This window comes from Podarcis bocagei (assembly GCF_964188305.1).
Source record: "Podarcis bocagei genome assembly, chromosome: 2".
NCBI lineage: Eukaryota > Metazoa > Chordata > Lepidosauria > Squamata > Lacertidae > Podarcis > Podarcis bocagei.
Genome location: NC_138126.1, coordinates 28,409,503 through 28,435,383, shown reverse-complemented (window position 1 = coordinate 28,435,383; position 25,881 = coordinate 28,409,503). Strand labels below are relative to the sequence as shown.

The 25,881-nt window shown below is 42.6% G+C and overlaps 1 protein-coding gene across 6 annotated transcripts in view; it reads left to right on the top strand.

The window, feature by feature from the left end:
• The first annotated feature begins 4,629 nt into the window (after positions 1 to 4,629).
• Positions 4,630 to 25,881, top strand: part of FHIT (fragile histidine triad diadenosine triphosphatase) — a 1,070,670-nt gene continuing 1,049,418 nt past the window's right edge. For 2 of the 6 annotated variants that reach the window (XM_081184394.1, XM_081184392.1), the window contains exons 1-2: positions 4,633 to 4,761; positions 22,438 to 22,516. The gene's annotated coding sequence lies outside the window, so the exon portion shown is untranslated. Of the gene's footprint in view, positions 4,762 to 22,437; positions 22,517 to 25,881 lie in introns of all 6 variants that reach the window. The other 4 variants (XM_081184398.1, XM_081184395.1, XM_081184391.1 and 1 more) reach the window with 4 other exon arrangements.

Here is a 25,881-nt window from a genome sequence, read left to right as displayed (position 1 = left end):
GGGAGTTGTATTTAAGCACATTTTAAAAATAAAAATGCATGCATGTATACGGCTTCTTCCACTTAGAGCTCATCAAAAACCCTTATTCAGATATGCATCTGCAATGAGAGAACTGAAATTTTATTGCCAGTTTGGAGTCCTGTATATGTGTATATAATACCTACAATGATCTAAATCAGCTTGGGAATGTTTTATTATGTGGGACCCTGTTACATTATGATCAAAGACCACAAAATTGTTGCCAGCTTTCAAGTTCTCCAGAACTTTTCCATCAGGTAAGATGCTACTCAATACAGGGGAGGGGTTGGGAGATATAGACAGATAGATAGAAAAATGGATAGAGAGATAGACAGACAGACAGATAGATAGAAGAAATACCTAAAAAAAACCACCATTGGATGCTGTAGCCATGAAGTCAGCTTGTCGACTCACTTCCAATTTTGTGATCTTTTCGTTGGTTCTAATAAAAAAATACGGTACCTTCTAGCACGAACATTCAATTAAGATTCTATCTTTATCTTATAAAGATATTGCAGAACTGTGTGTTGTGAAATTCTTCTTCTTTTAGACCAACTCTGCTGCTTTTGCTTTCTATGTTGTTTAGAGACCATTCATTTCCATGCGTACAGAAGAGTGACTACAGCGAGAGACCGCAGTTTTGTGGTCAGCAGCCGCAGAACAAATGAAGAGGAAAGCTTGTGGGGAGGGGAAAGGAAGTGGTGCTCTTAATGAACACACACAGAGCCATTTGTGGATGCGCTCAGGGTACATTCGTGGGAAATGAGTGGGGTATAGCGTCTCTGGTAATGATGACTGCATAAAGGAGTGGTGATGGGGAACTGGGGCTACTACTGAAGAAGTGGTTTGGACTGGGCAAGGGGCCCAAACCACCCACTTTCAGAAAGCAGTGGAAAGGAAAGGTCAAGGACAGGGGGAATGGCAATGTGTTAAAAGACGGGATGCCCAGACCAGAGAGCACACATATTGCTGCAACTATCAAGGGGTAAAGTTTTCCACCTGCCTTGCCCCACCCTTCACTGCACCTGGGAGCTGCTGCCTAAAGATTTACGTTTTGTTCTCTCTGACATCTTTGTGGGGACTGGCCCTTTGCCTTTTTTCAGGAACATGAATGCATTGGGCATAGATTTATTGAAATATTGGTAAAGGTAAAGGACCCCTGGACAGTTAAGTCCAGTCAAAGATGACCATGGGGTGCAGCGGTCATCACGCTTTTCAGGTCGAGAGAGCCGGCTTTCCAGGTCATGTGGCCAGCATGACAAAACAGCTTCTGGTGCAACAAAACCCCGTTACTGAAGGCAGAGCGCACGGAAACACCATTTATCTTCCTGCTGCAGCGGTACCTATTTATCTACTTGTGCTGGTGTGCTTTTAAACTGCTAGGTTGGCAGAAGCTGGGACAGAGCAACGGGAGCTCACCCCGTTGTGCGGATTCAAACCGCCAACCTTGTCTTTAAATTTTTGTTAAGTTGCCTTTTTTGTACTTGAAAGTGTTTGTTATTCCTTTCTGAGCCACTTTTCCTTTCGTTGGTCAAAAGGGTACATATGAGTGAACAGTAGCAATAATGAAATAATAGCAAGTCATTGGTGGCACCTGAAAGAACCACACAGCCTATGACTGTTGCGGGAGCTCCTTCCCCACCTTCCCTGGGACTACCTAAGAAATATCTGTGTGACCTAAGGGATGGTAGAAGCCAGGATGCCCAGACAAGGAGAAAGCCAAAACATTAACTCCCTTACATGAACCACTAACAGTCTGCAGAAATTGTTGGGGGCAGGCCCCTTTCCCACCTTCCCTGTTTAAGAAAGATCTGTGTGACTTGAGGGAAGGCAGAAGCAAGTGAAGCCCAGGCTGCCATCCCCTTCAAACACAGTGGGACTTATTTCAGAGTAGGCACCCCTAGGATTACACTGTAAGCCTTTATATTTTTGAAGGGGAGGGAGTGTATAGACCCCACTAAAAATGGCAGCAGTTAATAGCCAAGAAAGTGTTGTTATGAGTTTGTGGGTACCAGTTTGTGGGTACATTTCTGAGTCCAGCAGGGGGATCAGAATTTAATCGAGGCAAATGTTGAAATATAAGCCTGGTCAGTTTCCTGATGGGGTAATGGCCTGGGAGATGAGCCATTTAGAGAACAAAGGGAAGGTAATGAGCCATGAGGAAAGTCGAAGAGAGGAGGGCTTAGTGCCAGATGGCAAATGGGAGGGGCCCCTCCCTTAACTCAGAATGAGTTAGATAAAGGGAGAGTTTAAAGTAGTCAAGAATTGAATTCGCTGACATCTCGTTAAATCCAGAGCTGTGCCTCTGGGAGAAGCAAGACCCTCTTGGGGTGTTAATGCTGCAAACCCCTCCACCAATAGGCTCAGGTTGTATATTTGTGTAAATAAACCATATATCCTAAAGACGCCGCAGTCTCCACTTTGCCTCATTTCCAAAAGGAAGCCCGGACCGTGGGCAAGCTGCCTGGAACCCCTGGAATCTCACACCGTTCGGAGATAGGAGTGGAGTGCAACAGTATGTTCCTTCCAAAATCCCAGCTCTGCTTCTGTTCCAGAGAATCCTGTCGTGGTCTGTTGAATGTTGGGAACAGATTCTCTGTAAATATGCATCATATTTTGCTACGTGTGTTTGCATTTGTTTTCCTTGCTTAACAGCGGAGTACTAAATTTGTCGCCGGTAAACACACTCTTCCATTCTAGCAGCATCCCATCCCTTAATCTGCCTTTCTTGCAAATCTAGCTGTTATAAATTATGCAATATGTAACCTCTGGGGAGTGGGATGGGGAAAAAAAGTTTTATAAAGTGAACATTCTGAAGAACATTATTGCAAAAATATAATATGATAACAAAAATAAAACCCAGTGTTGCTTGGTAGGTTAAGCAGAGGGACAGAGACATTATTGTTCCATCCAGCAAATTGCAGTGAGCAGGGACCTGTATGGATCTGCACCCCAAAATTCCTGTCACTGCAGTGGTTCCACCTGGCCTCTAAGGTTAGAATCAGTGCTTTTTTCTGGGGGGGATGCAGGGGTACGCATACCCCTAAACATTTTATGAATCTTTGTACTTTTGTCCATTTGCTGCATTTATTTTTCCTGATTTGAACTATAAAATGGTGATTTTCTTGAGTCAAAATGAGAGTACCCCTAAACATTTTTTAATAGAAAAAAGGACTAGTTAGAATCCTAAATACACATCTTCCTACATCTAGCTAAATAGGATTATGATTGCTCTATAAGCAGGGTAGCTAAATGATTAAGAAAATTGAGAGAACTGTGTGGATCCCAGTTAGTCTGAATGATTTTAGTTCTTGTTCTCTTGTGTGTGCATGCCATGATGAAAGACTAACAGGTCTACTCAGAAGTAAGCTACAGACCAGGGAAGAAAGGCTTCAGGCTTGTGGAATCCACTTTGTTTCTACCCAAAGCCTGAGATTTACCAGCAGAAGCAAGGTGCAAAAATAAAAAGAAATGCTTAGAATTAAAGAATTCTGAGCCAATGTTTTGTTTTTGTTTTTTTGAGTACCATAACTGAAGAGACCTCACAGGCCTCTCTCTCACACAAATAATCACTCCTATTCTACCTTCCCTATTGGAATACACTAGTGTTGTTAACACTGCTCTCTAACAGCTTTGCTCCCTATTCGCTTCTCCACACCACCTTCTTCCCCATGGAAAATAGCACTGGACTACATTGCAGGGACCATTGTAAAAGTCTCCCAACCATGCCCTCCCTTGTGGATAATGCCAAGGGACTGTATGTGCCTTTGAATGACAGAACAATGTTTAAAAATGTACTATGTAATAACATATATCATTTATACAAACTTCTGTCTTTGGATTTGCATTTTCTAGGTAAGGGGAAGGTACAGGCTGCTGTCCAATCACAGCTACAATGACGGACATTTCAGTTGTATTATCTTCATAGACTGCTGTCACTTCCACCCCATGAAGTGTTTGTGTGTGTATTGTTCACACATTTATGTATGTGTGATATGTGTGTGTCTGTGCATGTGAACAATAACCAGGAAGTATCTTCTGCAAACAATGGAGTCATCAATCTCCATTTGTAATACATCCACTGGAGAGGCAGTGTTGCATAGCAGTTATTGAGTGCTATACTAAGACTTGGGGAATCGGGCTCCTTTTCCTAACTTGACCATGAAGCTCCCTGGCTGACCTTGGGCTAGTCAGTCTCTCCGCCTAACCAACCTCACAGGGTTGTTGTGAGAATAAAACGGAGGAAGGAGAAGTATGTATACCACCTTGAGCTCCTTGGGGAAAGGCGGGATATAAATGTAAAAATAATAAAAAATGTTATTTATAATGATATCATGTTCACCACCAACAGAAAGGAGGGGAAATCACTCTTCAATCTATATATATATATAGAGAGAGAGAGAGAGAGAGAGTCCAGTAACACCTCAGAGACCAACTAAGTTTGTTCTTGGTATAAGCTTTCGTGTGCATGCACACTTCTTCAGATACAATCAATCAATCAATCACGGTTCTCACTTGGGGACGGACCAAGGAGGCAGCAGGCAAAAACGCGCGCAAGCTTTTGCGCACGCGCATTGCCGAAGCAGCAAGAAAGGGTCGACGGTCGTTTTTTGGTTTTTTCCCTGGTCCTCTTCTAGCGTGAGTGCGCCTGCGCTGCCCAAAACGCGAACCGCCGCTGTCTCTTTGCCAGCCCCCGCCTGACGTTTCCATGGCGCACGCGCAATAAGCTGCCAGAGCGTGAGCGTAAGTCTCCATTTTGTTTGCCGTCCTCTCTCTCTACTCTCTAGCCGCCCCCCTCCCATCAATCGCGCCTTGTGGAGAACCGGGGCGGAGAGAGAAGGGGGTGGGTCCTATATGTCGCCCGCAGGAGCTCGCCCTCTGGGTCTGCGGGGATATTCGGGAGAGATGGGAGGGCTGGTGGAGGGGCAGCTGGCCATTGCAAGCGAGCGAGCGAGCTTCCAATACTGTATAGTATATGCACCAGCAGGGTTAACAGAACGGATGCTTTCCTCACCGCCCTTGCAGGGTTACTCGGAAGTAAGCCTTGCTGGGTTCGGCGGCACTTACCCCCCAAGTGCGATGGCATCCTTAGTTTAGCAATTTGTTATTCCCTGGGAGGGGAGTGGTGCATAATGATCCTGAACTGGGATCTGTGAAAATCTGCACCAATAGCTTTATATATTTCCACTCTGGATTAATTTACCAGCAATAAATAACGCCCCCTCTCCAGTACCGAGCTCTCCCTTTTTCCTTTGCAAAGGTTGCCTACCGCGGTTTGATCATTCTGTGTCTAAAGACTGGTTGTCTAAAACAACAACAACAACAACAACGATGATGAAGAATGTGGTCTCGTGGCTATACTTGCCCCCCCCCTCCCGACATGGTAAATGACACCTGCCACTTTTAAAGTTTTGGGCCCCCTTCCCTTCCCTTGGGAGTGTGGCTCTTCAAAAGCCTGCTCATTTTACTTATTCTACAGACTGCCCCAATTCTTCCCTGAAACAACAGCAGCGCCTCCTGTTTTTCAGTTGTCCTGGTTTAAAACACACATGGTTGCACCTTCCGGGTTTTTGCTCAATTAGAGATCACCAAGTTCTGGTCATGCAAGGTGTTTAGTACAGTAGTGTGATTTGCAAATACAGTATATAGTTAATCTATATGTACATGTTAAGTATAGTTAATCTATATGAAGGAAGTCCATGCCTCACCTGCTTGCTGGTAGCTGCTAGGCCTCTAATCAGATGACTGCAGGTGCACTCAGCTGCTCATAAAAACATGATTTGATTCCGAATCCTCACGTCTTTAGATTGCACTTGCTTTGGAAATGGATTTTGATGCTACAACTGTGCAACAATACTGAACGTAAAATATATAGAAAAACCAAGTCCCTGAATTTAGTGCTTGCTACCAAAAGGAAACCATCCTCTTAGATAAATTAATTTGCTTCCCACCTTTTGGTGATGAAGGGCAACTGTGATCCACACCTGAATTTTTTTTTTTTTTGAGGTGTGCATAGAACGGGCAAAATGCATTTCAGGGAGTGAGGTGAGTTGTGTCCCACATGGTGGATTTCTGAAACAGAAATAATGGCATACATTACTTTAACTCTCCCATCCTGAATATATTTTCTTGTCAGTAATCCCTATTGACTTTCAAGTAATCATGCTTCAGATATTTTGAATTTCTAGTGTATGCTAATGCTTATACTTTGTATATGAAATGTGCCTTTCCTTCTAAGTAATGAGAAGGGTCCAACAATGGGGGGTGAGGCAGAGTGAGCTACTTGTCTTGGAGGGCACTTGCCTCTCTCTGCTCCTCTGGTCCCAACTATTGCTCCCTTGCCTTCAAAATTATTATTTTTGGGGGGGTTTGCAATTGAGTTCAGAGCACATGTTCCTCAGCTTTCACAGCAGTTTTCCTGCCTCCCTTCAGCTATAAGGTCCCTGCTGTGACTGGCTGAGGGCCAGTGCCTGCGTGCTGTTCTCAGTTGCAAGGAATATTCCTTATATTGGCATGAGGGTGCGTTTGTCCCCTCCGGTGTTTGACATGAGGAGGGGAGGTGGAGGTTCATTGTGACCCATTGCTCGGAAGTTATTTTCATTCCCCATTCTTCCTTCCATTTGGGTCTCGCATTATTAGTATAGAGACAGTTGCATTTTCTACCTTCCTATTTTTCTTATTTGTCACATCCTGCGCTGTTGTGCTCAGATCTGATTGTTCTATCTTTGTCACTTTCTTAGCTGTCATGCTGCAAATTAGACAAAGAGACAGATGCCCAGGAGTGGGCTTCGGCAAGGAGGGAAGACAGTGCATCAAAGATGCGTTGGCTTCTCCAAACCAAAATTGGCTTGGAATGGGAGGAGGAGGTAATTTTCATGGAGGGGGCAGAGGCAGCTTTTGTAGATATATATTGATCCACACAGTGCAGATACCGGTTTTTTGAGAAATACTCAAGACTGTGGGTCATTCTTTCGTTGCATGCTTAAAAGGAGACAGTTTCCACATATTCCTGTCCCCTGCTCCGACAGCTTCTAGCAGCCATGTTGCTGGTGCGGGTCCCCCAATTCTCTGGATCAGATTTCCAGAGGGCACAAGGACTGTATGGGAAATAAGGAAGTGGCAAAAATTCCCATCCCCATTGCCACTTGCAGATATATTCCATGAGCTGACTTCTGCTCGTTAGAAATTAGGATCCAAGCCATTGTAATTGCCTTGAGTTAGCACAGGCATAGGCAAACTCCAGCCCTCCAGATGTTTGGGACTACAGTTCCCATCATCCCTAGATAACAGGACCAGTGGTCAGGGATAATGGGAATTGTAGTCCCAAACATCTGGAGGGCTGGAGTTTGCCTGTGCCTGTGTTAGCAGGTGGGGTATAAATGTATAATGGGATACAGTATAGAAATAATATAAATGGAATCATATAACATAGTAGCTAATTATGTTTGTGTGTGTGCATACTTTTGTGTGTGTGCGCACAAAATGGTTCTATATTGATTTTTACCAAGTTCCCCATCTCTGTCTCAACCAGTCAAACCACTATTATGTGCTTTGGACTGTGCGTACACCTCCAAAGTTGAGTCACTTTGTTGTTGCTGCGCAACGGTTGTTGAACTGTATAGTCTTCTTGATAGGGTTAATTTGTAATTGGTGACAACACGAGGGGTTAAGTTGGAGCAGTGGTTCTTAGCCTTTAATCTACTGCCACCCACCAAAAATACATGACATCATCACTGAATCCCCTCTCTGCCCCCGCTGCCCCAAGTAAGCCTAAATAGATAGCCAATGCAATTCTGGGCTGCATCAATAGGAGTATAGCATCTAGATCAAGGGAAGTAATAGTGCCACTGTATTCTGCTCTGGTCAGACCTCACCTGGAGTACTGTGTCCAGTTCTGGGCACCACAATTCAAGAAGGACACTGACAAACTGGAACGTGTCCAGAGGAGGGCAACCAAAATGGTCAAAGGCCTGGAAACGATGCCTTATGAGGAACGGCTAAGGGAGCTGGGCATGTTTAGCCTGGAGAAGAGGAGGGTGATATGATAGCCATGTTCAAATATATAAAAGGATGTCACATAGAGGAGGGAGAAAGGTTGTTTTCTGCTGCTCCAGAGAAGCGGACACGGAGCAATGGACCCAAACTACAAGAAAGAAGATTCCACCTAAACATTAGGAAGAACTTCCTGACAGTAAGAGCTGTTCGACAGTGGAATTTGCTGCCAAGGAGTGTGGTGGAGTCTCCTTCTCTGGAGGTCTTTAAGCAGAGGCTTGACAACCATATGTCAGGAGTGCTCTGATGGTGTTTCCTGCTTGGCAGGGGGTTGGACTCGATGGCCCTTGTGGTCTCTTCCAACTCTATGATTCTATGATTCTAGATGGTCCTGTAATTCATCTTGGCCAATGGAATGCAGAGATGGCAGAGGTAAGGAAATAGGAAATAATGAGGTGGTATTTTCTTGCACCCTGTATGCAGAGAAGGGAAAAACCAGTTGCTGGAAACCACAGGATGGGAGAGTGTCAGGTCCTGTTTGCGGGTTTTCCACAGGCATTTAGGTGACCACTGTGAGAACAGGATTTGTGTCTCGATAAGCTTTTGGTCTGATCCAGCAGGCTCTTCCATTCTTAAAAAGGAGCCAGTCTTTATTTGAGCTTGATTGGCATTTTTCTGATAACTTGTTTCTCCTTTTTCCATACTTAGTATCATTGTAAATTGATGGATTATTTTTGTTTGTTTTGGTCTTTAGCCCCTAGCAGGAAGGGAGCAATCTTGTTTAATTCCTCTTCACCATGTGCAACTAGGATATGAGATTTCATCCTAAAGGAGGTTTAATTCTCTTCTGCTAGCTGCCAGAAGCCATTTCAAGGGACTGCCTCAAAGTCTTGATGTCTTCCATTTGTTCTCCCTTGAATGCTCCCCTCAAATTTATAGGTCACTACCTGGGGGAGCTTATGGCCTTAGTTAAGAATCACTGAGTTAGATCATTTTAAACCTTCCACTCAGATTCACTGACATTATGGCCTGGTTCACACATCGTGGTAAGCCAAAATTTTGCAACTGCAAAAGTGTGCCGGCTCCCATAGAAGAGCATGTGCCTGCTTTGCTTTTTCCTGGGCATTTCATCTCAGTGTGGGATGGTAGTTAAGCCAAGGTTTGGCTTAGTGTGTTGTCTGAAGCTTGGATCATGTTTAAGATCTCTCCTTCTTAACCAAGATCTGTAGCCGAGAACATACTCCAGAGCCACTGTGTTTGTGCTAAGCTATGGTTTATTGTAGTGTAATGTGCAAAAGTGGCCCAGATGTATATTCTAGAATAAGATGTTCAGATTATAACATTAAAAAATCTATAGAGTAGCTTTGCTACCTACTGTTTTATTTGTTTACATACACTTCTTAAATGAGAATTGCACAGGGACAAATAGCCAGAAATCTGGAGGGAGTAAGTGCCAAAAACTGAATGACAATTCTGACACATTTTGGCAGTGCTAGGTCATATTTTGCAATAGTTTTCCCTCGTTCTGTGTACAGTGTTGATTCTCCTTCCTCGGTAAATTAACAGTATCATTAGGCAAATGTTATATATATATATATATATATATATATATATATATATATATATATATATGATTCTGACCTTGGTGTGACTTGTTTTAAATAACACATTAAATTACTAGATGTATGCAACACTCATTCTGGGGATACAGTTAGGATGTATTACAATTAGTTACAAAGAGAGCAGTACAATTAATTTGAAACATAACATTCCGAAGCACGCATTTATAAAGTTCAGGTGGAAGAATAATTGCTAACAATATGTCCTACCTCCAGGCAGATCTCCTAGTAAGTCATTTTCAAATATTTGATGTTGGTGATTTAAATAAGACATTCTGAAATATGTGGTAGGATGTTGGCCATTTAAGTTTCAATTGAATCACTGAAATGTTTAATGGAAAAATTGCATTACGCATTTCACCTTTTTCCTCCCCCAGGGCAAGATGTCTGCAATGTCCAGCAGATACTAGTTTCCTTGATTGCATAACCTGCTTTTCATATTCCTCTCCAATGCATTTTAAGATATTCAGAGCACCTTTAAATCTTCTTTGAATGACAGCTGAATGGTACTCCTAATTTTAAAGTTACATTCTGTGCACTGTAAAGAGACAGAACATCTAAATTACCTTTTCTCCTTAAAAAAACAACAACACTGAATGGGAGATACGGAGTGCTCATGAAAGCTAAATGTAATTAACTTGTCAGTTCGCCCCTTCAATGCATGTACATGCAGCAAAATAGACATAAGAGTGATCACTGCACATCAAAATTTGTTCAAGGTTTTGATGTTTTTCCTATACAAAAAAACCCTTCTGTATGGGAAATACTGTACATAAGTTTTAAGTGGCCCTTCAATATGAAGTACTGAGTTGTAGTTGGTTTGACTTGGCCCAGTTTGACCAGTATATTTTTTCTCCAGCAGATAAGAAATGACAGTTGGCCAGGGGAATACCCTGTGGAATATTATGATTTTTACTCCACATTAAACTTTGATATTGTGTTGAATGGAGATTCAAAAGTAATTAGATTTAATTAAATTACTTAATCAACTTTCTTAAAAAATGGTAATGGTAATTTTAATTTGTTTAAATCTTATGCAAGTCCTAAATGAATAGACAGCAGTTCTGGAGAACTGTAGACCCTAGAAATGGTTACAAATTTCTAAATGAATCACTGGTTAAGGAGCAAACATCTGTCAAGTGCATCTAATTGAATGTAGACATTCAGAGACAAATGGGTTGTATTCTTGTGGCAGTGTGTAAGAATTAACATGCATAAATCTCAAGAGCTCTTATTTTCCAGAATTTGGAAAGTAATCTTGCCAGTTTCACTGACTTTATTGACACAGCTAATTATGTTGTCACATAGCTAGTGTTTCATTTATATTACTGTGGAAATGAAAAGTATGCTTTGAAAGCATTTTAGATAGTTACTGATTATATGTATTTGCACGTTTATGATAGCTTTCAACCCTGCCTCTCTTGATTTCATGTTTCTGCGTGGAGCTGCAGCTTAAGAGCACAGGGATTGCCCAAGAGTTTATCTAGCTGAGCATTCCCGTTTCCTTAAATTTGGCCGCCATATGTCACAAGGAGAGTCACAAGCTGGGCTTGATATTGATGGCCATCCCTGTTGTTAGTACTTAACATCTGGTAATCAGAGGCTTGCTGTCTCTAAAACATAGTTAATGCGACTCTGGCTGCCCCAGCTAGCAGCCCCTAACAGATGTGTTCTCTGTGTTTCATCTGATTATTTTAAACAAGCATTTTAAACTAGTACCCACCACAAAGTTCATGTGGCTATTCGTTCCATAGATTAATTGTGTGTTCTGAGAAATTCCTTGGTCTCAAATCCATTTACGCACAATTGTCAAGGGACGACAAGTTGTTCTAAATTGTTTTTAATGTTGTCACCCATCTTGGGACCTTAGTAGTCAATCAGTCAATCAACAGGGTTTTTATATTTTGAAAGGAAATGAAAAAATTCTTTCTTAAATTGTCTCCTCCCACCCCAATTACACTTTTTTTTGGGGGGGGGGTTGGGGGTTGGTAATATTATTTTTTGCTATCCTGACACTTCTTCCCTATCTCCCAAGAAAGCTGGTTTTTATTTAAGCTGGTTCAGCTTTTCTTTATAAGGAAGATAATGTATCTACCTCACCATTTTCATTGATCTTTTGTCCGCCACATTTTTCTGGAGGTGAAGTGATCTGAACTGTGGATGCCTCAGAGACTGATCAAGCAACCTTCTGTTGCTTAATAATTACTATTATCCCCTTTCACTGCCACAGCACACTTCAGGCAAGTATGTTCATGACAATGCAGTGAAACTGAACACTTAAAATTGGGGGTCGCCATTAGGAAAATAACTTGAGGAAACAGATGTTTGGACTAAGGTGGAATTTACACCTTAAGTTGAAATTTACAGGTGCAGCTCCTGAGGATCTATCTAGGAAGTGAATTTTGAATTTTTGAACTGCTGTGGCAGTTAGAGCAATCCCTCCTGAAGACTTTCTCCAGTGGGCCACCAGTGCTTGATGGGCTGGGGGGCGGGGTTATTCTCATATGAAATTTGTACAGCATCACTGCTATAGTTTTACTTCATTCTTCCAAGCAAAATATATTTTACTGCAAGACAAGTTCATCAGATATGGATGAAAACCCCTTTGTATTCCATTATATCTTCAACACTTCCGCTGTTGTGATCCATACATCTTTTTTTTTAACTTCTAGGGAGTTAGATACCAGTGCATTATTAGTTTATATTGACTGTTGAAGAAATGTATATCTGGAGATAATGATTTACCATCCAGTTGTTACGTAATTCCTCAGTGTATCCAATCCTCTACTGGCCTACTGTTATCCTTCCCCCACATTTTTTTCCTATATGGTATACACAACTGATCAGTTATTGATAGGTATTTATTAAATTTATAACCTGCCATAATTCAAAACATTTAAAGGTATCTAAAAACATGTAAATTTAATAACAAATGGGAATCCTTTAGGTCTTTTCTGTGATGTAGTTCACACCTCATGCCCAGGGCTGTCCCACCCATGTGGCTCAGTGAGGGACTGTAGATATGGGGGGCCCAGGAGTTCACCACTCCTCGCCTTCTGTGTTTGTTGCCCGCTGCCGCCTCAACCATGCTGCTGCCCCCTGTTCTTCTCCTGCCTCTTTCTCCCCTCCCCTACCACGTTCAGTGCTCTGGGGCTTCCCTAGGCCACCTCTAGTCACCTCAGGCAGTGACGGTGGGAGCAGAGGACCCCCCCCCCCGGCATTTTCTGTTTCACTTCATGTGGCAAAATGTCCTGGGCTGGCCTTGTTCATACAGTAGTACCTCAGGTTACATACACTTCAGGCCACATACGATTCAGGTTACATACCCCGCTAACCCAGAAATATTGCTTCAGGTTAAGAACTTTGCTTCAGGATGAGAACAGAAATCGTGCTCTGGTGACGTGGCAGCAGTGGGAGGCCCCATTAGCTAAAGTGGTGCTTCAGGTTAAGAACAGTTTCAGGTTAAGTACGGACCTCCGGAACGAATTAAGTACTTAACCTGAGGTACCACTGTACTGTGGGTTGTGTCCAACTAAGTTCTGCTTAGAGTAGATGCATTGAAATTGGTGAATCTATGTTAGGCATGCCTAGTAATAGGTCAATAGGTCTACTCTGAATTATTCTTTCAGTAATGATAAATGAGGCTTTTGGGTGTGTTGTTTTTTTCTACAATATTGTTTTTGATATTGAAGAAAGTGACATGTCATGTCTGAAGTCCAAGAGCTTTCTTAAGTTGCTCAAAAAGATGGACACCAGGAACAAGCGGCAAAAGCAGCAAGGAGTGGAATAGAAGAGGCGAGTAAAGGCACAAATGCAAGTACTATGAATGCAGTAAGACAAATTTCATCTTCCTTACAAATGAGGATTAATGGGATTGAGCCAACTGCTTCGTGGAAAAATTGTTTGGGGAGTGCTTTGCAGTAGGAGAGGGGCAATACTGTCCCACAGATGCTCTAAGAAGGAGTTTGGAATTTGTAACAGAATATATGGGCGGAGCCTTTAACGGGAACAGGAGACATTTTGGTGGCTGAAGGTGGTGAAGATGGAGGCGTCAGTTCACCATGGAGGAGGGAAGGCCTTGGGGAAAGGGCAAAGAAATAGGATAGGACAAGGCTACGGAGGCAAGCTGGTGCTTGATTGGGAAAGCCTGGGACAATGGCAATGTAAGGAATTGAAGGATTGTGTCCCTTGCTGTGTGCAAGAGGTGAATGATTATGACAGCAGAGTTCTGTATAATGTTGAGAAAGTGGAACAGGATATACCAGAAGGAAGCCTCAAGTATAATTCCGAATGTCTTACAGATAACTTGTTAATGAAAGCAAGAACTCTTTCTTATGCTTGTTGAATTCTCACTACACTAATCTGTATAAAGTTCTCTTCTAGATCTATTTATTGTGTTATCTGAAATCCTGGCTATGCTTTTATCATTCAGAGGTCCAGTTTATTTATAGCATTGCATATGTATGGCAGCGATGTGTCATTTGCATACGATGCTATTTTTACCATTTTTTACCCTGCTCTTGTACTTTATATTCCTAGCTTCATTGTGAATCAATGTTGCTAACATTTCATTATACAGAATTAGAAACACTGGGACGTCTTTCCTGGATATCTCTGCCTTACAAAACTTCATGAGATAATAAGCATCTGTTAGCAGTTGACTCTCAACTGCAGACTTTTCTGTTTCACTCAGGTATTCCACTGTGGCCTCCAGAGAGCAATCTTCAAAGGCAGGAGCTATTTGCACTGAGTATACACACACACTCACATGTGGTTTTGGAGATTACTGAAGCTAGGTGGAGTATTCTCTGGAGGTTGTTCACACTGACTTTGACTGCTCTGTTAACCCATGGAACAGCAAGTTGGTAGGGGAATCGATATAGATGCCTCCAGGTCTGTTCTCCTTCCTCTTCCTTCTGCACATCCCCTTGTGGTTTATGAAGGACCTAGGGTGGATGAAGCATGAAAAATGGGGGAAACAGCTGGAAAATGGCTTGTTGAATCTGGGTTGTTTCTGCTTTAAGAATCAGCCAGTTATGAGTTTGTAACTTGCTTGAATTAGTTGTGATGTGCATTTGTTCTCATATGCAATCTTAGGCTTAACATAGGGGGAGAAGTTGTCAATCTATTGCCACTTTCTGCTATCAATCTACAAATATCCCCTAGAAGTGCAGTCTATTATAGAAAAAGCTACAGAGACTGTCAGTAATAAATCTGGATAAATATTTTCACAGTTTCTTTTAAAGCACATTATGAGGCACTTTTCATACAAAAGCATCACTTTTTTTCATCGCCCATTTGTATCAATTTATATAAAAGTGGTGCCGATTCTGGTGTGTCATCACAAAAGGATACAAATATCTTGTTCTCTCAGCGAAAGTTGATCTGCACTTTGTATCATTTATTACCTTGTTTTTACTGTTGTAAAATATGCATGACGATATCTGGAGGATATTTACTCAGAAGTAAGACACACAGAGTTCATTGAGACTTACTACCTAGTATGTATGCATGGTTGCAGCCCTAGGCAAATTAAGAAGTGGTGATGAGATGCAGTGATCACTTCTCACAATGTTTATCTTGGGAAACGCTGAGGAAATCTGCCTTACCTTGCAAACCTGAGCAACCTCCATTCACCTTCTGGAAATCATAAATACGCTATGCAAGCTACAAAGGTCTGAAAACAGATTACAGCATTTGCAGAACCAGCTTAGTTTCAGTTTAATATGTCTGCTTTAAATACAAATATTCTCTGTGTTGTAGAAGAGGCTTGTGGCTATCCACTTGTCTGGTTGCCTGTGGGAAGTAAGACGTTGTGTGTGTGTGTGTGTGTGTGTGTGTGTGTGTGTGTGTAGGGGTGGAGGAAGGTGTGGTGGGGGTGGGCTGCCCTGGGTGTCACCACTGGGGGGGGGGTGACAAAATGCCGGGCGGCATTCAACGCAGGGCCTGCAGCACACCCAAGCCACATGTCTCTCCTGGAAGAGACACAGTGGCTTGGGCACGCACAGGCTCCATGCTGCCCAAACGGTCCACCCACTGCCTCCCCCCCAGCTGTAGGGCAGGTGAGTGGGAGGAGGCAGGCAGACTCCGGAGGCTCCATGGTGCGCCCTGCCCTCGCCCCACCCCTATGGGTGGCTCACCCTGCCCTCGCCCCAGGGCGCGCTGCCCCAGGCGCCTGAGTGGCTTCCTCCGCCGCTATGTGTTTAAAAACACAAAGGTAGGTACGTTGGCCCGTGGGAAAAAATATACAATACATACTAGGGCAGTACAGTGGGACCTCGGGTTAAGTACTTAATTCGTTCCAGAGCTCCGTACTTAACCTGAAACTGTTCTTAACCTGAAGCAACACTTAGCTAATGGGGCCTCCTGCTGCTGCTGCGCCGTCGGAGCACGATTTCTGTTCTCATCCTGAGGCAAAGTTCTTAACCTGAAGCACTATTTCTGGGTTAGCAGAGTCTGTAACCTGAAGTGCATGTAACCTGAAGCGTATGTAACCCGAGGTACCACTGTACCTTTATTAGGCCAACCCAAATGTTACAAAGTACAGTGGTGCCCCGCAAGATGGATGCCTCGCAAGACGGAAAAATCGCTAGACGAAAGAGTTTTCCGTTTTGGAGGTGCTTCGCAAAACGAATTTCCTATGGGCTTGCTTCGCAAGACGACAATGTCTTGCGAGTTCCTGCTGGTTTTTTCCCCACCCCCTCTTTTTCTAAGCCGCTAAGCCGCTTATCAGCTGATCCGATCAGCAGATAAGCCGCTAAAAGCCGCTAAAAGCCGCTAATAGCACTAATTCGCTAATCCTTCAATGGGCTTGCTCCGCAAGACGAAAAAACCGCTAGACAAAGAGAATCACAGAACGGATTCTTTTCGTCTTGCGAGGCACCACTGTAGTATGCAGCGTTTGGTATTCTCTGTAACTTCTTGTCAGGAAGATTGTAAACAGCAAGGGGGTGGAGATGGGAAGAAAATGTGGATGTTGAAGCCCTGGAGTCTGTGCTTAGTAACATCAGCTGCAATGTGGGATGAGGTACCAGACAGTTGCATGAGGCTGTACTATTATAGAACGTACATCCAGGCGTCCTTTGTGAACTGTTCCATTGTTTAAAGTGTGTCAGCTTCCACTTACAGCAGAGCTTCACATTAGTTCTAGAATGATTTCCATTCCAAAGAGCTGCGGGCAAATCCGAGGAACTATATACCTCTGCAAATGGAACCTGCTTTGCTGTAGTGTGAAAGCAAACTTCTTTGTCAGCCTGAACCTAGGCACGGTCACTTCAAACGCTGAGTCCAGATAAAGTTCAGTGGGCCTTAAGCATAAAAGTGTGTGTCGGAATGTGTTCACATTACCGCCTTAGAGCACAGTGAAGGGTTGTTGGTTTGGGGTACATTTCACAGCTCCTTCCCCTCTAGCTGTCCACATCAACACAACTTCATTAGTGTCGGGTTCGTTTCTGTTTGTGTACACACCAGTGGGTGTTCATGGGCAGAGATGTCTTCACCTTCTGTAAAGGGGTTCAGACCTCGGCCGGAGACAAACTGGGAATGGCTTAAGGACTCCCGATCGATATGAAACAATGCATCACAACAAAATACAGGATGCATATACATTTTAGATAATGTTGTTTAAGCACAGATTAAGAACCCAGCCCTGGAAACTGAGTGAGTGCATGGCGAAGTGTGAATAGAGCTGAGGACTGCAGCTTTTGTTAATGCTGGCTAAAATCCGATATACAGTTACCTGGTTGTAAGCGCTACTGAACACAAGCTTCTGAATGGATAGGATTGTGCTGTTAATTGCTTCATGTACTGTTTAGCTTTCAGAGTTCACTAAGAAAGCTCTTACCTGGAATTATGGACATATCTTGCTAGAAGGCCCACAGCAGATAGGATTGGGGTGTTGGCGGGGTAGGGGATGACCTGGGTCATCTATTGCAACCTTTCTCTTCAAGCAGGATTACCCTGCCGCTTTGCAAGTGATAACCTTGTATATACATGAAAGGATTTGCTGTTTTATGTTGCTGTAAACTCGTGTTCCATTTGTCATCTGCTGTCTTCCAAATCCTCTTCTGCATATTCATTACATAGTCTGGGTTTGTTTGGGGGGTTTTTTGTATTCTGCCAGGCACTTGGGAATTTTTCTGCTAAATGCTGTAGATATACCGTACAGTAAGATAAATAAAATGGGTTGCTTCCAGTATTTAGTCATTTTTAAGGAAAGCTTAAGTTTCCCAATCAGCCTTCTCGGTAGCCTCATATTTCTTTTTCACAGCTGAAATACCATCTTGGCTATGAGTCCTGGAAGACTCGCTCCCTGCCTTGCTTGCCTTTTCCACCTGGCCTGGGTGGGCAGGGCCCTGACTGACTCCAGCTACAAAAGCCGAGGCTACTGAACAGGCTCTTGGGATGGTGCATTGTTTAGGGGTTTTTGTTGGGACAGGGGTTGTTGCTCTTGTTTTTTTTGTATCTATTTTAGATTTTGTTGTGATTTATGTGGAAACTGTTTGGTTGTGTATTTTTTTAATGTTTTATTTATTTATAACTACTTTCGTTATGTTGTAGTGATGTATTTTTTATGTTGTAAGCTGCCTTGAGCATGGTTTGAACTGTGGAAAGGGGACATACATATAAAATTATGTATATATTTATGCATGTATGTATGTAGAGCCACCATATAGGAAGTGGCCAATTGTGCAAGAGATGGGTGGGTTATCCTTTGGTCAACTCAGTATTTTGTGGGAAAGATTCAGTTGCATATCAAAAATTTAGGTTTGCGCAATTAAAATGGATTAAAGTAGTCTGTTGCTCTGGCACAACACTTCCACCTAAAAAACCAACAAACCCAAAACTTTTTGTAGTTAGGGAAGTGACAGGGAAATACACCAAAAATGAGGAATAAACCATTGATTATCATGAAAACATATAGCCATGCAAACAAATCGGAATGGAAGCTCATTGTTATATAACCGCCCCGCAAATAGGACTACCTGTAAGTGTTCAGTATAGATGAGTCATTGTGTAACCTCACATAAGCTTCGTGCATGGATATAATGTTGAATGTGCAGTAAACAGGCCATCTGGAGGAGCCTCTTTTAGTTAGATCAGGTTTATAAAAATTGAAATCACACTATAGACTCTAGGAATTGTATTCAATGCTGCACGAGTGCTTTGTGTTCTTTGGAAGAACAATGGGATATATGTGAAACTTGAGTTTGTGCAGTGGTGGTTCTGTTATATGGGACTTCAGTGATCATGCAGACATGTGAGTCTTCTCTTATTTCCCATAATCATTTCTGCTGTCTTCATTTGCAACCATGAAGTGTTGAAAAAAGGTACCAAAAGTAACAAGCTCCTGAAATATGGCTAATGATCTTTGGCTACTGAGACGCTCCAATTCCTGGGGTAAAGAGCTGATTTTTGCATGGTTAGGGATTAGCCTCAGAAAAGCTTGTTTACAAACCATGTTAGACTGAAGCAGAAGTGGTTTCAGGGTCAAAACCTTGTAGCAGACCTTCAAAGCAGGCCCATGAAGATCAGGCTCTTGAGTTGGTACAGGAAATTCATGGGTGAGTTATACTTGGGATACACAGTAAACTATCATCAAAGTCAAAATAAAAAAATTCCTTCCAGTAGCACCTTAAAGACCAACTAGGTTAGTTCTTGGTATGAGCTTTCGTGTGCATGCACACTTCTTCAGATACACCTTGTAGCAGACCTGTGTATCTGAAGAAGTGTGCATGCACACGAAAGCTCATACCAAGAACTAACCTAGTTGGTCTTTAAGGTGCTACTGGAAGGATTTTTTTTATTTTGACTATGGCAGACCAACACGGCTACCTATCTGTAACTATCATCAAAGTGTGCATTACTTGCCCCAATTCCCTTCACCAATACTACTTCTGACCCTCAATTGCCTGTTCCCTCTGGTTCTTCGTGCGGTACAGACCTACAGCACTGGCTGCTCTTTTTCTTACGTCCTCACCATTTCCTCGCTCGGTCTCAAGAATTTGCATCGCTTTTGGAAAGCAAATGAAAAACTGCAGCATCAAAGCAGATATGTGGGTCACAAGCATCATATGAGAGCAGAGCACTTTGAGAAGTAACAGACTAGAGGACATTTCTTTGGCTTTATTCTAACCTAGCTTACACTCCCGAAGACATTTCTCATTGAAATGCTTGACTTTCTTCTCCCACCCCCTAACTTTACCCCCCCCCCCCAGGTGAACGTGCTCTGCCGTTTCTCTGTTATCAGGGTTATGTGCAAACTTTGCTCCCAGCGCTGTGACTAAGTAGATCATGATCACCTTAATGTTCGTATCTGGCTCTGCACACATATATTTTGCAAAGTAATGTTGGCATTGCAGCACCGTTAGCAGCCTCCCTGTAAAAATTAATGATGCATTGTCATGCATGGCTAGACCAAACAGTCAGTATTGATTCTTGTTTGCAGGTTGTCAGGTGATTTTATGAAGAGGTTTTAATAGCTGCACATTGCTTGTGCTGTTTTAAAGCAATTACCAATTAACAGGCCGAATGGCCAGTACCATTGGAAAGCATTCTGTTTTGAAATATATTTGTATGGGGCCAAGATAAAGAAGTCAAATGAAAACATGGGCCACTGAGTTTTGGTTTATTTAAAGGGAATGCCACTTTTGTAGCAATACAGTCGTACCTTGGTTGTCGAATACTTGTACGTTTTGGCTCCCGAATGCTGCAAACCCGGAAGTGGTTGTTCTGGTTTGCAAACGTTCTTTTGGAAGCTGAACGTCCCGACGGGGCTTCTGCAGCTTCTGATTGGCTGCAGGAGCTTCTTGCGGCCAATCAGAAGCTGCGCTTTGGTTTTTGAACGTTTTGGAAATCAAATGGACTTCTGGAACGGATTCCATTCCATTCCATTCAACTTTCAAGGTACAACTGTATCTAAAAAGAAGCTTCCTCGCTAGTGATGCTTTCATTTTGTTTATAGCTTGGAGGAAGAGGAAAAGGGGGCTATAGAGGGCTGGGGGCTGTGATGTTTCTTCAGGCTTTTGAAACAACAACCTCAGTAAACAAAGTACCAGGGAGAGCAGGTGAGGACATGCAGAGAAATGTTGAACCGATTCGAGGAGTTGGGCATCATCTTCTGGCCCTTTCAGAACACAAGGATAAGTTGGATGGGAGGGACACTGGAGGAAGTGGTCCTGAGCAACTTCCTGTGCCTAATCAGGAACAATTTATGCTTTGACAACTGCAGGACTAAGGAGCAGAAGGGTTGTATCTGATTTCATGAAACAGCTTGGAACGGTTATGTGCCTTCCGGATCAGAGACAGAAATCCATCTGTTCAACTGGTGGATAAAAAGCAAAACAAAAAGTTATCCCCTGACCACTTGTTTATATATGGGATGGAAATATTTTTGGGTGGGATTCACCTAATGAGCCCCGTCCATGAAAGGCCTGCACAAGGACTTACGCTTGCACAAATGGGCTTTCCTCCCCTTGTCCCGAATTGGCTCTTGGAAATTGGGAGAGCTCCTGGAGCAGCACATGGTGGGAGGAGGATGCGGGGAGGGAATTGTTCCATCTGGCCAGATGAAATCTTAAGGTAAATATCCAAAGGTGTGTATTCCTTCCTAGTATCCTGGATTCACTTACTTGATTCTTATCTTTGCTTCGTTATCTAACTCATCAAAATCAATAGTTTTGTCACTTGTCTAGCTAAAGAGTTGTAAGCCACAGAAGAACTGGCTTGCTTTATTGTTCGTTACCTCTAAAATATTTTTTAATGATTCCTAGCTACTTAATAATGAATAATTATTACTAACATGTTAGGATGTATATTCTTAGGCTGTTTTCTTTTATTAATCAAATCATTCTTCCCCTCTACCCCTAAAACCACTGATAATTTAAAGTTAGGTACTTGGTAAAGCAAGAATATTACTCAGGTAGTGGTAGACAGTTGCTGAGAATTTAAGAGTACATCCTAAGATTTTTAGGCTTGCTTTATTTGTAACGGGAAACTATGATTTGATCAAGTTTGTTCTAGTTTCCAATATTTTGATATACAGTAAGCCCACAATTTATGAGTGGTTACATTCAAAGGGATCGTGCCTAAAGCCATAATTATAGACTTGATAAGGACCATGAGGGTCATCTAGTCTAACCCCTAACTATGCAGAAATCTAAACTAAAACAAACATGACAGATGGCCATCCAATCTCTGCTTATAAGCCTCCAAGGAAGGAGAGTCCACCACCTTCCAAGGGAGCCCATTCCACTGTTGAACAGCTCTTACCATCAAAAGGTTCTTCCTATCATATCTCTTCTCTTTTCCAGGCTAAACATATCCAGTTCCCTCAACTCTTTCTCATAAAGTTGTTTTCCAGATTCTTGATCATCTTGTTTGCCCACCTCTCCACACATTCCAGCTTGTCAATATACTTCTTAAATTGTGCCACCCGTAACTGGACACAGTACTCCAGGTGGGGTCTGACCATGGCAGAATAGAGTGGGACTGTTACCTCCCTTGATCTGAACACTACTGTTGATGCAGCCTAGAACTGCGTTAGCTTATTTTCTACTTCTACATCACACTGTGGATTCATTTAAGCTTGTGGTCTACTAAGACGCCTTATTGAGCCTACATTTTACCAGCTTCCCTGCAAGAATATCATGGGGGACTTTGTCCAAAGCCTTACTGAAATCGAGATACATTTCTACAGAATGAGATTCTTCTGGCATGGCTTGTTTTTGAGAAACCCATGCTGGGTCTTAGTAATCACAGCATCGTATCCTATGTGCTCACAGACTGACCATTTAATTATCTATTCTAGAACCTTTCCTAGTATCGATGTCAAGCTGACCAGTCGATACATACGGGACCTTCTTGGAGACCGTGAGATTGACCACACGGTATAAAAAAATCGGGCATTTAGTGCTGATAGAAAAAGTAACTTCTAAACTAAAAATAGCATGGGGGGATGAAGCGAAACGACACATTTCTGATGGATTGGCATACCTTATTCCAGGCACCCCCAAACTCGTCCCTCCAGATGTTTTGGGACTACAACTCCCATTATCCCTAGCTAACAGGACCAGTGGTCAGGGATGATGGGAACTGTAGTCCCAAAACACCTGGAGGGCCGAGTTTGGGGATGCCTGCCTTATTCTGTATAGTGCAGAGGTGCCAACTTGAATAAAAGTAGGTAAGCTCCAGCCCTCAACATTGATCACATGACCTGGTGCGCACACACCATTTGAATGGCAATGCCCACCAACTTGGAGGGGGGCACCCCACTCAAATATTTTAGGGGGGGGAGCTGAAGGAACCTTGTCCCCTAGGAGTTGGATCCTGTGGTGCAGTGCAAAATAGAAGATTGGGGGACCTACACTACATTATAAAAATATTGGTTGCTGTGTTAGCCTGTGGCAACTGCCACACAACCAGAATATGACAATTTAAGGGATGCAAATTCTGATGTTATCTGACTTTACATCTTTGGAAAGGGTGGGTGCATTTTGTTCTAATACAGTGGACGCTCGGGTTGCGAACGTGATCTGTGTGGGATGCACGTACGCAACCCACAGCAGCACTTTTGTGCACATGCGGGTTGCGATTCGGTGCTTCTGTGCATAAGCAAAGCGCAATGTAGTGCTTCTGAGCATGCACGACCACCAAAACCTGGAAATAACCCGTTCCGGTACATCCGGGTTTCAGTGGTCCACAACCCGAAAAAATGCAACCTGAAGCATCTGTAACCCGAGGTATGACTGTACGGGTTTTTGTTTGTAATATAGGAAAATGTTCAGTAACAGTTGTAATGAGCAATGCAGCTTGATAATGGATGTTCCCTCAGCTCCGAAGCTTGTTTTTCAGAGGCTTCATAATACTGTGCTGTATTACGATAATAATAATAAAAATGTTAAGAGTCCTGGGTCCAGGCTTTCGCAAAATGATTCCCAATTGTGTCCTAAAAATACGTGATTTTAACTCCTGTTAACATCTTTAAGAGCTACTGATGGGATGCCAGGTGTAGCTGTTCCCTTTGTGCCCAAGACTCTTATGGATAACCCCATTTCTGTTTTCGTTGGCACTGCCTTGGAGGCGAGTACGAATGAAAGAAGAAGGGTCGGTATTTAAAGTTCAAATATAGGACAGGTGCAGGTATAGCTCTGAAAATAAAGGCTTTCATCCAACTTCGTGTTACTTGGTAATAGGTTGAACATTTTATAAAATGGCTTATTTCGCTTGCTCCACAATTTAAAGTGGGCCAAAAACTACTGCCATTCTCTTAAAAAAATAAAAAAAAATTACAAGCTGGTGAAAATTGCTGGAATGAAGAAACGTACAATATATAAAAATTGAATTTTGTGAGAAGGAGACAGCTACAACTTTTTTTTTAAATGTGGTTTAAATGATTACTTTTACACTTCTCTCAGGGCTCCTCTGGAGGTGTTGGCAGTTCTCTGTTGCCAACATCCTTTGTGTCGTGGAGGCAAATAAGTTACAGTCTTACCATCACATAATCTGGAGCTAATTTGAGCTCATGTCCTCTGATGAGAAAGCACAAGCAATTTGGGGCAATAATAGCTTCCCCCAAACATAGCTTCACCTGCGCACTAATAATTCATACTTGATCTCTGTTCCAGTTGCATTTCTTGCTCCTGCATCAGGTTCAGGATACTCACTTAATGCTTTAAGAACGACCTTGTTCAGTAATTGAATTCGAACAAGATAGGCCAGGAGGCCAATTTTCAAGTACACACTCTCACCTTTTTTTGGAAAGCCTTGGATAATGAAGGCAGATGTTCTGAACTCCGAATTGCCATAGTAACAAAAGGAAAAGTGTGCGCGTGCGAGAGAGAGAGAGAGAGACAGAGGGGAGCTTGTTGCTTCTCATCATTTGCGCTTTTCATCTTGCTGGTGGATCTCCTTACTAATACTAATAACTGATAATGAAGGCTTTTTCTGTGGGCTTTTGTGTTTGTGCATTGGTGCAGTGCTCTGAAATGCTGAATAATGGAAACATGAATTGGCTTGGCTCTAGGAATTCAGTCCTCAAAATCCACAGCTAATATTTTTTTTTGAAATTGACATTGTTCTGCTTTCGACGAAACACTTGTGTGAGATTTCAGAGTCGTGTTTCAGTGGAAGGAGGAAAGGGTCTGCTGCCTTGGTCTGAAGGAAGACAGTATACCTGAAGGAGCATCTCCACTCCCATCATTCATCCTAGGCACTAAGGTCCAGCTCTGAGGGCCTTCTGGCGGTTCCCTCACTGCAAGGTTACAGGGCCTTCTCGGTAGTGGCACCTGTCCTGTGGAACGCCCTCCCGTCAGATGTCAAGGAAACAAACAACTTTCTTGACTTTTAGAAGACATCTGAAGGCAACCCTGTTTAGGAAAGTTTTTAATGTTTGATGTTTTATCATGTTTTTAATATTCTGTTGGGAGCCACCCAGAGTGGCTGGGGAAACCCAGCTAGATGAGTGGAGCACAAACAAACAAACAAAATTATAATAAACTGTGTGGTAGATCTTGGAGAAGGGTGGCTTACTGTACTCTTGGTCTTGTGGCTGGGTAGATTGTACCTACATCTTTCTGTGAATTATGCAAGGGGTAATGCTACATCCATGTATTTTGTGATCATTGCTAATACCATATGGAAGACTTAACTATTTCTGGCCTGTATCACTTTCACATGTGTTCATCCATAAGTCTATTCTGTACCATTTCTGAATCAATCTGTTGTTGTTTGTTTAAAACAAAGTCCACATGGAAATAGGCAGTTAGATGCTTATTTTCTAGAAACATATTTTCTCCCAAAATATTTATAACAGAACACAACTAAAAAATATATATGTTATGCTGCCATACCATGCTATATTATACTACACTGAAATATTTAAATGTTTCTTTGATTTATCTTGAATCTTCCCACCACACTTGCCATTCTTTCCTGCCGCACCAGTGTGGCACACGGCACAATTTGAGAACCACTGGCTTAAGCCTAAAGCCTGCTTTGTTTGACCTGTGCTACCCTTTGTGATGTGGAAGTTGCTTGAGTGTAGCAGTTTTCCCCGCCACAAATTAATTTGAGACACATTCACCCCAGGGTGACAACTTTTCAGTTCCGTCTTTCCCCCCTCATGAATATGAAATGCTAAGGGGTAACTAACCGCCTTAAAATGAATTTGTACATACAGTTAGCTGAGATTTGCGCAAGAAGAATATAAATTGTTGTTGTTGTTAAATTTGTATGCTGCCCTTCATCCGTAGAT